A 12218-nucleotide genomic window follows, 5' to 3' on the forward strand; every position below is an offset into this window, starting at 1 on the left:
TTTCCAAAGATTAAGGATGCTATCTCTATCTCACAGCAAAGGCAAAAGGCTGCTGCTGACAAGCACAGAAGAGCCCAAGCCTTTAAAGAAAATTATTAGGTCTTACTCAATTTTCCCAAGGCTCGATTAAGGCACACGGCAGGCAAGAATCCTACGGGACACCAAAAGTACTATGCTAAGCTAGCAAAAAGGTACTATGGTCCCTTCCAAATTCTTAGGCCAATCAATGGATGGCCTATCAATTCAAGTTGCCCAACCATTGGCTCATACACAATGCTTTCCATGTGAGCCTATTAAAGAAGCCTTACAAAGGAGAGCCACCTCAAGAACCAACTATTGAAGACCCACCGGAGATCAAGGACCAAGAAGAGGTGTTGTTAGCTTGAGTCCATTCTCCGACATGAAGACAAGGTACTAAGAGGCGGTAAGACTATCCGACAATATCTTATTAAGTTTAAGAATTATCTTTTTGAAGATGCTAGATGGATGCAAGGCATACAATTAAAGGATAACCTAAACCTTGTCAATGCTTACAATGCTTCCCTAGAGTAAGCAAACGTACAAATGTTTAAAATGAACAAAGTTTTTGTCTTATAAGACTCTCTTTTTCTTTATTGTGCACAAAAATGAAGTAATATGCATGCTTAGATCAAGTTTACGAAGATGACGTCTCCCGAACACCAAGTAGAGCTTGTCACTCTACTATGGAAGACTGATAGGACTAATGTGCAAGCATGCTTGTGGCAGCTTAGGCTCTCAAGCGCCAAATGGACTAGTCATCCATTATGGAACGATGTTGTAGGGTAACATAGTGATTCTCTACCCGCTACGAAAAGGACTAATGAATATGCTTTATCTTCTGTACCCCATAGTCGAGGACAACTATGATTTCAAGAGAGAGGTAATATCATAATAATCAATATCTAATTCTCCTAAATGATTTTCTCATGTTAAACTGATCATTTAATATGTGGAAGTCCCAGTGGAGAAAAAGCTAGAATATTGGTTAAGCTAGCAGACCGGCCACAGTAGGGATCCAAAGGAGGGAAAATAGGGATCCAAAGGGGGGGCCATCTACAAAAGAGCTATGTGCAACAATGGGCTCAAAAGACCCTAAGGTTCAACCCATTAAGACTTCCAAAATGCTAAGGTTCCAAAATTCAAAGGTTGTGTCCAAAGGTAAAACATTAGGGGAATTGGATGCTTTGTGTGTGTCCCAAAAAATCTTTGTCAAGCCCTACATAGGAGCGGGCGAGCCCAAGAAGTAGGGGATGAGAGAGAAACACCCACACACACTCACAAGCTTCCTTTCTACACAAGGGGAAAGAGGGACATATGTCAGGTCCCTAGGCCAGATGCCCACAAGGTGTACTCAAATCATATTGGATGGCCATGGAGGTGGACCAATGAGAATTAGGCTAGAGTAAATCTAGTTTAATTAATTAAAAGCACTTGATAAAAGAACCAATAAGAATTAAGCTCTCTAGAAGACTATTGGATAGTCTCCCAAGGGGACCAATGAGCATTCAACAGCCCAATGGCTTGCCTGATTCCTATTGGCCAAGAGGCAAAGGGGTCCAATGAGAGTTTAATTGCATTTATTAATTACCTAAGGCTCTCACAAAAGGGGAAAGGGGGACACATGCCAGAAGGCTTTCACTTATGCTGCTTAATTTCCATTGGCTAGGCCTGGGGAGGTCCAATAGGGCTGTAGCATGAGCATTTAGCAAGGGGGGTCAACCAAGAGAGAGGGAGGGGGGGGCTGATTTTTGCAAGGCATTATGACACACACAGTCACACAATCTCATGTGTGAAGCAAAGAAGACTCACTCTCCTTCTCAAGCTTTAATGGAAAGCTTACCACCTACTCCAAGCTTGATGCAAATCCAACAAAGAGCCAAGCTTCAATGCATGCTCATCGTCTCTACCATGCTAATTACTAAGCTAAGCTATGCTAACATGAATTATTATGTGAGGAGATGTACATCTTTCTCGTAAGAATACTCCTTCTTTCTTTCAATCTACTCTCATACCCCGCTAGCTCTCACCATCTTTGAAGGTGTGTGAGGTCTTGGGTCTAAGACCGTGAGGGAATTGATGTTGTGTTTGATAAGTGTTTTGCTTAGTGCATGAAGTTTCCATCTTCATTGCACTAGCTAGTATTGAGGGAACACAAAGAATTGTATTTTAAAATGTCTCTCTTGATTGGAGAAACCATAATACAAAGCCTTTTGGAGGGGGACCGGCTCCATGCAAATCCGGTCCTCAACTGTTGTCAATTGCTTAATTTCTCTCTCTTTTGAAGTATTGTTCATGCTATCTAACTAGGTGTTATGCTTTTTTTTGCTCTCTCCACCCAAGCACTCTTGTTATTCTCATTAGGAAACTATTCTAATGAAATGCTCACTATGTTCGTGCTATTTTCCGCTACACACAAGTTACTAGACCATTAAAAGTTACAGAACCGTGACTTTTCTAATCTCATATGCCAGTTAACAACTAAACCTAGAAGAAAAGAACTACACAACCATTGAAAGAGAAGGTATGGGTATGGTGTATGCGATCAAGAAATTCCGACACTACTTGTTAGCTAACAAGTTTGTCTTTTTTTGTAGATCATCAAACCTTACTCTATTTGGTGAACAAGTTGTGTAATACAGAAAGAATAGTGAGATGGTTCATCATCCTATTCAAATTTGACTTCACAATGGTAGTCATAAAAGGTATCACACACCAAAGAGTGGATCATATGTCAAGGCTCACCATAGGGACAGCACCCAAAGGGGTAGATGATGATTTACCGGATGCATATTTATTCTCTATGGAAATGGTTCCAAGGTGGTTGGAAGCTCTTGTATCCTTAAATAACCATAGCACAAGTAGATTCCCAAATACCAATCCCCATTACACCACGACTGATAGAGAAATCCTCCATATATCAATTGTTGTCTGGTAGGTTGTATCGTAAAAACAAGGGCAGAATCCTACTTTTTTGCATTAATCTTGAGAAACAGGAAGACTACTTGAGTGAAGCTCATACCACGGTTTTAGGGCTGCTTTTTGCATGAGCTCAAACCTTACGATGGTGGACTTGGTTGGTAGTTTAGTGGCCTACCATGAAGAGATACGTTGATGATTACATGAATGATTGATGTCAATGTAAAGGAAGAGCTACCATACCCCACGCCATGTTATTTTAGATCTCAGTGGCAGCACATTGGAGAGCAAATCTGGTGGAATATTTGACAAAAAGAATTTTCCCAGAAGATATGAGTAAACGAAGACGAAGGGCAATAGAGACCAAAGCGGCCACTTGTGCAATGATAGGAATTTAGCTCTATCAACGAGGAAAAGACCAATAGCTTAGACTGTGTACCAATAAAGAGGAGTATCTTACTATCTTAGAGCAAGCGCATGCAAGTCTAGCAGGGGGTCACTTCTCTCATGAAACCACAAACAAGACTATACTGATGGCAGGCATATGGTGGCCAACATTGTTTTCCGATGCCAAAGAATTTGTTCGACAATGTGATTCATGTCAACGAGCAAATATGTTGATGTGAATTCATAGTATGCCACTGCAACCTATGATGGGAGCACAAACTTTTGCTAAGTGGGGTATAGACTTTGTCGGTCCAATACAACCATTGACATAAAAAAACTCAGGTGCAATATATTATTGTGGCCACAAATTACGTAACCAAATGGGCTGAGGCATGAGCCACTAGGAAGAACGATGCTAGAACTATTGTTGCGTTCTTGTATGAATGCATATTCACTTGGTACGGGCTTCTAATTGCTTGTAAGTGATTGCGGATTGCATTTCCTCAATGAGGTGATAGAACATTTATTATAAACGAGTTCATGGTAATCCATAACAATTTTGCACCTTATCATCCTCAAGAGAACGTTCAAGACGAACATACAAACAAGATCCTAAGTTTTGTGCTAGCTAAAATTGTTAGTTCAAGAAGAACGAACCGGAAAAACACATCTTCATTCAGCCTTGTGGGCTTATCAAGTTTCATTCAAAATAGCCTTGAGCACGAATCCTTTTAACTTAGTTTATGGACGAGATGAAATACTGCTGATGGAATTCTTATTACCCACCCTTAGAGTTGCACGTGATTTGGAGTGGAAAGGGCATGAGTTGCCAGAACAACTTGAGGACTTATAAACTACTAGATGAACAAAGACTAACAGTCATTACCCATATATATGTACAAAAACAAAAACGAAAACACATTTTTTGATAAAAATGTGCAAACCAAGGAATTTTGTTCTTGTATACTCCTTGAAACAACATATACCCCAGTTCAAGAAAAAAGGACATGGTCCCTTTTGTCATTGAAGATATTTCACCAAGTGATGCTATCAGACTAGCTACCTTAGATGGAGAAAGAATGGAAAATTGGATTAGTGCATGTCGACTCCGCAAATTCCAACTACCTTTTTAATGACCTTTTGCAAAGAATGAATGCAACAAAGGAAAAAAAGCTCAAACGACAGCAGATGATTGAGAAAGCTCAAGAGGAAGCAGGTATTTCGCGTTTTGAAGAGGAAGGAAGCAAGGCAACCGATTCCTCAAGTTCTACCCCTCAATGCCCTCTAGATTCAACCCAGACGCCTATTGTGGAACCATCCCATCAACATCATCATTAGACAACGTGATTAAAGTGACAAAGTGTTTGTGGAGACCTAAGCAGAATTGGAGATCAAGACCGAACAATGTTGTTGAACAGTTGTCAAGGCAAAGCCAACCACAATCTGGTATAAATGGGTACCAAAAATTATACCATCATCCACAATGGTGACCACATATTGCAATTGTCATGCTACAGACCGTGCATATCACACAATCAGAGAACGAGCTCAATTGCTACAGGATTTACTCTTCAAGAGAGTTCCCACACAGGATGCCTCGCCATCAAAAACCCTTGAGTGCAATACTCAAGACCCACCTCTTGCACCGCATAGTGTGTTTACATGCATTGACATTAGTAGCATGATAGGGCCATCGGGGCCATGCATAGACACAATTTTCTAGCCCATGCATTGCACAATCTGGACGGTACTCTATCATCCCAGAGGACTTGAGCAAGGAGGGGAGGAGACATTCTAAATGAGCCTCAAGAGTATGAGTCTGGAAGAGAAAATGGCAATGTTTTAAAGTAATTGTGTGTTAACGTATAATTTATTTTAAAAAATTGGATGAGATGCTCTAATAACTAAGCGAGCGGGAAGAACGTAATATGATAACCCTCAGGTGTGTGTTTTTATTGTAAATACCTGTCAAGAAAAAATACCAAAAATACTGCTAATTTTATTATTGTTGTGTGTTTCACGCCAAAAACATGACCAAAATGGAGCAATCCACAAAAATATGGCCAAACAATAAAATTAGAAGTGTTTTTGTATATTTGAGTAAGGAATGAAATTTTTTAGAATGGGTTGGATAATTTTTTCCAATAATTAGTAAAAGCTAATATGAGTTCAAAATATTAAATAAATAGGCAAGAATGTCAGAATTGGATTTTGACTTCAAACGCCTGATCTAGAAGCTCAATGGAAAGGCCAAAATTGTTTTGGGGCAATTTTAATCAAAAAAAAGTTCGACGACCACTCTGACTAACTAACCACAAGACACAACTTGCATCAAAAAGTTATTCTGATGTCAGTTTACAAAAAAAATAAATTTGAAAGTACATTATGAATCCTGCTAGGCTCAATGGGTAGGAATAGGACGGGAGGTGTCAGGAATATCCAGGTTTGTATAGTCCTTTATGCCATTTTTACTCTCATTTGCATTTTAATCCTTTGAGAGAGAGCTCCAACTAGTGGATTTTGGTGACCTTCTACGGGCTTCTACGCAATGTCTATCTGTTCTTTCTCGCTCCAACCGTGAGAGGTAAGTTCCTAGCTATAACTAGAAGAATTTTGGTCATCACTTTGTCAACCACCAAGGTCGTAGGGGGAGCTGGCAACATAGAGTAATCTAGGAACTTTCGGGAACAAAGACGAGTACAACGGCCACACCGGACATCCAAATCACACCAAACTTGAACCATAGGCCCATCATTAGTAGAAGAACACATTAGCAAGTTTCAAAGTGCAAAACCTATCAAAAAGTTGACCTAGGATCTTAGGCATGTCGAAGATAAATGGCTCAGCTTCAGACAAATTTTCCCCATTTGTTAGCAAAATGTTACATGGCTAGCAAAGGAACATCTCAAAACCCAACATGTCACCGTATACCATGGCATGTTTAAAAGTGCACAAGGATCCAGGTTAGAAGTACAAATGCTACCCAAGGAATCTCAAGACCTTGCAAAAGAAGATGGATTTAGACCATTGTGGGAAAAGATTGGTCTCAAAGACTATATCTAGCTAGAACCCTATGGTGTGAACTACAAGAGAGCTTATGAATTGCTACACAGCATCACTGAAGAAGGTCGGGCTACCATCTCAAACTTAAATGATACCCCAATCGAGGTCAACATCACGGAGGATTGGGTATCAGATGCATTAAGACTGCCCAAGGGGGGAAAGCCAATGAGAGATCGACAACTGCCTACCTCTAGCATATTCACAAGCAGATCCATATCATTCTCAAATCTCAAGCAAAAGGAGATAGAGCGGGCACTTCAACTCTATCATCAACACTTTCATTTTACAGCAAAGAGGCTTGGGGGGTGCACTATGTAATCATGTTAATGTATAGCGTGAGTTTGAAAGGAAGGATTTTAAAATGCTAAATTTTTAGGCAATTTAACAAAGATACATTAAAATAAGGGGGTTTTATATTCAAATTTGGAAGCAAAAAAAACTCATAAAATAAGGGGTCATTTAATTCATTTAGACATGTTAAAAGAGGGATTTTTTTAATTACCCATGAACGCATGTTATATAGGGGGTATTAAATGGTGAACCCCCCGAGCAAAGAGGTCACCAAGATACACTTATTTGAATCATGCAGTCGCTTCTACTTTCACCTTGGCATCAAATAAAGAGGGAGCCACCAAAGTAAACCATGCCCACTACATTCATACCACCCTCACACATGTGAAGAAGCCAAAAAACATCTCTTTCCTAGGGGCTCCATAAGTGCTCGGGGGGTGCACTATGCAATTATGTTAATGTATAACGTGAGTTCGAAAGGAGGGATTTTAAAATGGAAAAAAAAAGGCAATTCAACGGAGATACATTAAAATAAGGGTTTTTTATATACAATTTTGAAAAAAATCTTTAAAAAGGGGTTATTTTATTTATTCAGACATGTTAAAAGAGGGGTTTTTTAATACCCCACGACCACACGTTATATAGGGGGGTACTGAACGGTGAACCCCCCGAGCATAAGTGCTCACAAGGATAGCATATCATGCTATCGGCCAAGAAGTACACCTACCACCAGCCCTAAAACAAAATTTATGGTTGGCAAGCAAACGAGAAGAATAAGAAGAAGTAAAGACCAGAGCACCACCAGTGGCCACAAGGTTACGAACGAAGAAAGCTAGTCAACGTATCCGAGGTGGAAGCACAAGCAAAAACTGTAGGTGTAGCAAAGGCAACAGAAAGCGACAAGGAAGAAAACTCCTCTAGAAAGAAAAACAAAATGCAAAGGAAAAGAAAAGGTGGATGAGGCGGATCCCAAGAAAAGACCACGTCCCATCGCACCAATAGAAGATCCTACTCAAAAGGAAGCAAGGGTAGAAAGAGAAGCAATCGCATTCGAGCTTGAAAGAGGGATCAAAGGCAATTTTGAAATGAAATGGAAACCATCAACAAGGCGATTTAAAGTTTGAAAAAAGAATCCCATGCACTATCCATATGATGATCCTATGGTAGGATTGGAGTATCTCTATGAGAGGGAAGAGAGCCAAAGAGAGCAAGAAAAGACACAGGCAAAAGAATCAACACCACCAAGAGAGGAACCGTCTGAACAGGAACAAGTACACAAGAAGGAAGTTCCACACACAACTCCTCCGAGTGAGAAACCAAGTACTCACAATGTAAAAAACTTAGAAGAACAGATAGAAACTTCTGAGAGGCCTGTAGAAGAAAAAATTGACAAGCAAAGGAAACACTCCCGACAGAAGATCAAGATACATAGTCAAATCAGCCTCAAGTGGGCACTCCTAGAAAGTTGGAAGGCTAAGAAGACATAGATGAGCATGCCCAATATGCTCATGATGAATGGATAGGATGAAAAAGGAGATTTATGCTTGACACCAGCAGCTTCACAACCTGTATCAAAATCTAGAGTACACAAATGAAAAGCTTGACCTAACCAATTCCTTTAATGAAGCATACAAATAAGCCATAGAAATCACAAACAAGAAATTGGACAAGATGACTACAAAATCCAAAGCGGACTTGGAAGCCCAAAGAGCAAAGAACCAACAAGAACAGCAGCAACTTCAAGAGGTAACCACCGCGTTACAATACTCCACATCATGAGTTCAAAGGCTACAAGTACAACTAGACATTGCAAATGCCCAGTTGGCCGAATCAGAGTCTCGCTACCAAGAACATAACCAACTATTGAACTAGCTCATAGATAACCCCACTGTACCTACACTACAAGGCACATATGAGGCCTACAAATCCCTTGACCAGACATTTACATACTTTAAAATGGAGTTGAAGCTAGAATTAATGCAACGTAGAGAACTCTCCATTGGGTTTATGCAGCCAGAAGAGAACTACCAAAAAGAAATTGCACAACTAAAGGAAGAACTTAGCAAAGCTCAAGAGGATGCGAAATCACAAGCATCCACATTAGCGAAAGAGACACCCAACACAACTATGGGAGATACATATGCCTTGCAATTTATGAACTTTGAAGAAGCTACCACTCAAGAAGGAAATCTCCTTAAAATCACGAAAGGATTGCTCAAGGAAATTGAAGCAAACCCTGCAATGTTACATCCAAAGTGGCGGGAGATCTGGTTGAACAAACACCCCAGGTATCTCATCTTGTACACTAAGGCACCTCCGGCTATAAAAAAAGATTATGTGCAGTGTCTGGTCCCACCATGGGTATGCAGCTGGCAACAACACAACATCATCCACCAAAAGCGGCCAACTTGGCTGAACTATCCTAGGTTTCCACCACCACTGAATGGTACACACACTGAAGATTACATGGTGGAAAACCTCTCATCAACTATTTATCTGTTTCATGGGATTCTAGACTTGGCTTGCATCATGCTGGTCAAGATCTCCAAGATGATCCTACTTGTTTGCAAACCTTCCACCCATGCGGAACAGACGGATGCAGCATGGATGTCTTTCCTTGCAGGAAACAAGCGGTTATGCTATGATCTATCAAGGCAACCTTCGGAGGAAGTGCTCCATGGTTTCTATGCCAGGGGGAGGTTTTTGCCCTCTTACTATATGAAAACCTTTGAACAAGCATTCTACATGGGCTTCTTCACTTACATATCAAAGATTTCTGGCCCATTCATTACTAATCTCGGAGTGAGGTTTATAAGCTATTCAATAGTCGAGCAAAAAAACAGGATCACCATGCAATTCATGGCAATAGAAGACAAAGAGCTTTGCCTCAAGTATCAATAGGGAGTGGAAAAACATGCTAAGAGGGCTGAAGCCAGAAAGCCTGACCACTACTTAGCACCCTAAGTAGTTGTGTCGTGGACGACACAGTCAAGGAGGGGGGAATGTTAGCTACTCAGCTATCAGAACGACATCATTCTTATTTTTATCCCCATTGATTGTATCACAACCTCATGTATTAATGAAAGTCCAAGTTGTTGTATTATTATTGAGCGCCAAAGAATGTAAACGGGGCCAAGGGCTTCCAAATTTGTAACTAAATGCAGTTCATATGCCTTATTGAGCCCAATTAGCTAGGAATCCATTTCTTAAACCTTGGCTAAGGTATAAAATCTAATTTTTGTAACTTTGAACCTAAGTTTTGAATAATAAAAAGTGAGTGTACGCTGCAGCTGAGTAATGTGAGTTCTTTGATTCTTTCGATTGTTCATGTCTCCCTTGTACGATGTGAAGGGGATCGAGGAGCACCACAGACAGAGAGTGAGAGAGAGAAGGAGACACACATATATGGGTGGGGAGACTCAAAGAGTGAGCAGCCCCCTATACACTTATGCTATGTATAAGGTATACAAGTCAGTGGGCGCCCAGACTCTGGGCGGTCGGGCATGGCACAGGCGCCTATACCCCAACAACCTCCCACTTAAGGCGACTGTGCCTTTAAGCAAGGGAACCTAGTCCAAAGACTACAAAAGGCGAGAGAAAACCGCTCTCAACCGATGCCCACTGGCTGGCTCCGGCTGTCCTGCTCCCGTGTAAGTCCATACACCACCAGACGTACCGCACACGTACTGCAAGTATGTACACAATACCTACATATCTCCCTCGTGCACTATGCCATCATCAGTCAACAAACGACTGACAACCCCAACTGCAAATGCTCCCACTGCAGCTGCGATATCCGGTCTCAAGATCAGCATCTCATACATGAGACCACCAAATGCCGATGCAATGCCAGCGGGCCCTGCTAGCTCTACGGAGCATGCATCAACATATATATCCCTGGCAATAGGCATCTCTGATTGACAAGGCGTGTCAGTCACATGCATCTCCTGACTGTCCACAAAAGACGCATCAACCTGTCATGCAACCTCAGAGCAAACCAGCTGCTCTAGGTGTCTGTTGGAAGACATATCCTACACAACTATATCCCCATGCTCATTGTCGAGCATAGAAAGGAATGACTGCATAATCGCTGACATCTCAGCCTCCTCTGCAATCATCCACTACAAACATGACCACTCAATCTGTTGTGACTCACTAGAGCTCTCATGCTCTAACTCCTTATGCATAGACTCTTGCACAACGTCCTCCTGTCGTGACTCACTAGAGCAAGACCGCTCTACCTGTCTATCCTGCATAGAAGTATCTGGCACAACTGACTCTCTGCTTTGCTCAGTCACTAGCAAAGCATGCATGTCTGACTCTGTCACCTCTCTGTGTGACTACTCAAGTTGTGCCCCAACTGTGTGCACAACGAGCTCACTACTATGCACTCCATGCAAAGCACCCTGAAACCCATGAGCAAAAGAGACTGTCCGGGTCTCTCGCTCTCTGTATGGCTGTAACAAGATTGAGACTCGACCATCTCGCACCAGTACTACGTGCTATGGGTACCATGTGCCAACTCTAGCACCTCTCGCAATCACTAGCGAACCCAAATGCAACGCAAAAGATCGCTCAAGCAGCGATACCTGACATCCACTATCCCTGAGCTGACCAATGGAGATCAAACTCATCATCAAATCTGGCACATGACACACATCTTTGAGCACGTACGATGCATTGCTCAGTAATGATAGTCTCACATATCTTGAACCAGCAATCTCATGCAGTGACCCATCTGCCAATATCACACTACCATGCACTCTGCTAGAATAGCTACTAAACCAGTCACGATACGGAGTGACATGAAAAGTAGCGTCCGTGTCTAGAACCCACTGCAAAAGAAGTGCACTATCCTCAGACATCAAAAAATCAGGAGTAATACAGGAAGCAAATGTGACCTCACTGTCACTAGGGTACTCAGACATTGTATCTGATCCTGCAACTGTCAAGTCAACGGAGCCTATAGCACCTACTGCATCCTTGAGACTAGCCTGTCTCCTGTGCTGTCTCATACGACGAAATCATCGCCGTCTAATGTGCCCTGTGTGACCACAATGTCAACATCTCAAGTGTCGACACGAACGAGAACGCCGCCTCTCATGAGTCATTGTCCTAGACTCGAAAGTCTCACACATATTGACTACTATAAGTAAATGTCAAAAATAACCAAGAGCTGTAACTCTACTCTAGGTATGGTAGCAACTAAATGCACTCAACTAATCCAAAAGAAGCAACCTACAATGAGAAAATGCTCTCAAAAAAGAGCTCACTAGCACCTACAATGCTCATGTGAATCCACACATAAAATCTCTTGCAGTAGTGTAACCACACTGTGCTCCACAAATCGCAATGATGCAAATCCCAAATGCCAAGTGTACGAGGCTCCTGCAGAGTAAATCAAGCTCTTGTATGGCTGTAAAATATGGCTCCAAATCAGCCCCAAAACAGTCCCAAAATTCAGCTCTTAAACAGCTGCATAAACAAGTCACAAACGTGTCCCAGATCAGCCTACCACTGAGCCATACATGGACACCTGC

The sequence above is a fragment of the Adiantum capillus-veneris genome, chromosome 2 (assembly GCF_014529385.1).
Source record: "Adiantum capillus-veneris isolate H3 chromosome 2, ASM1452938v2, whole genome shotgun sequence".
In the NCBI taxonomy this organism is placed as follows: domain Eukaryota; kingdom Viridiplantae; phylum Streptophyta; class Polypodiopsida; order Polypodiales; family Pteridaceae; genus Adiantum; species Adiantum capillus-veneris.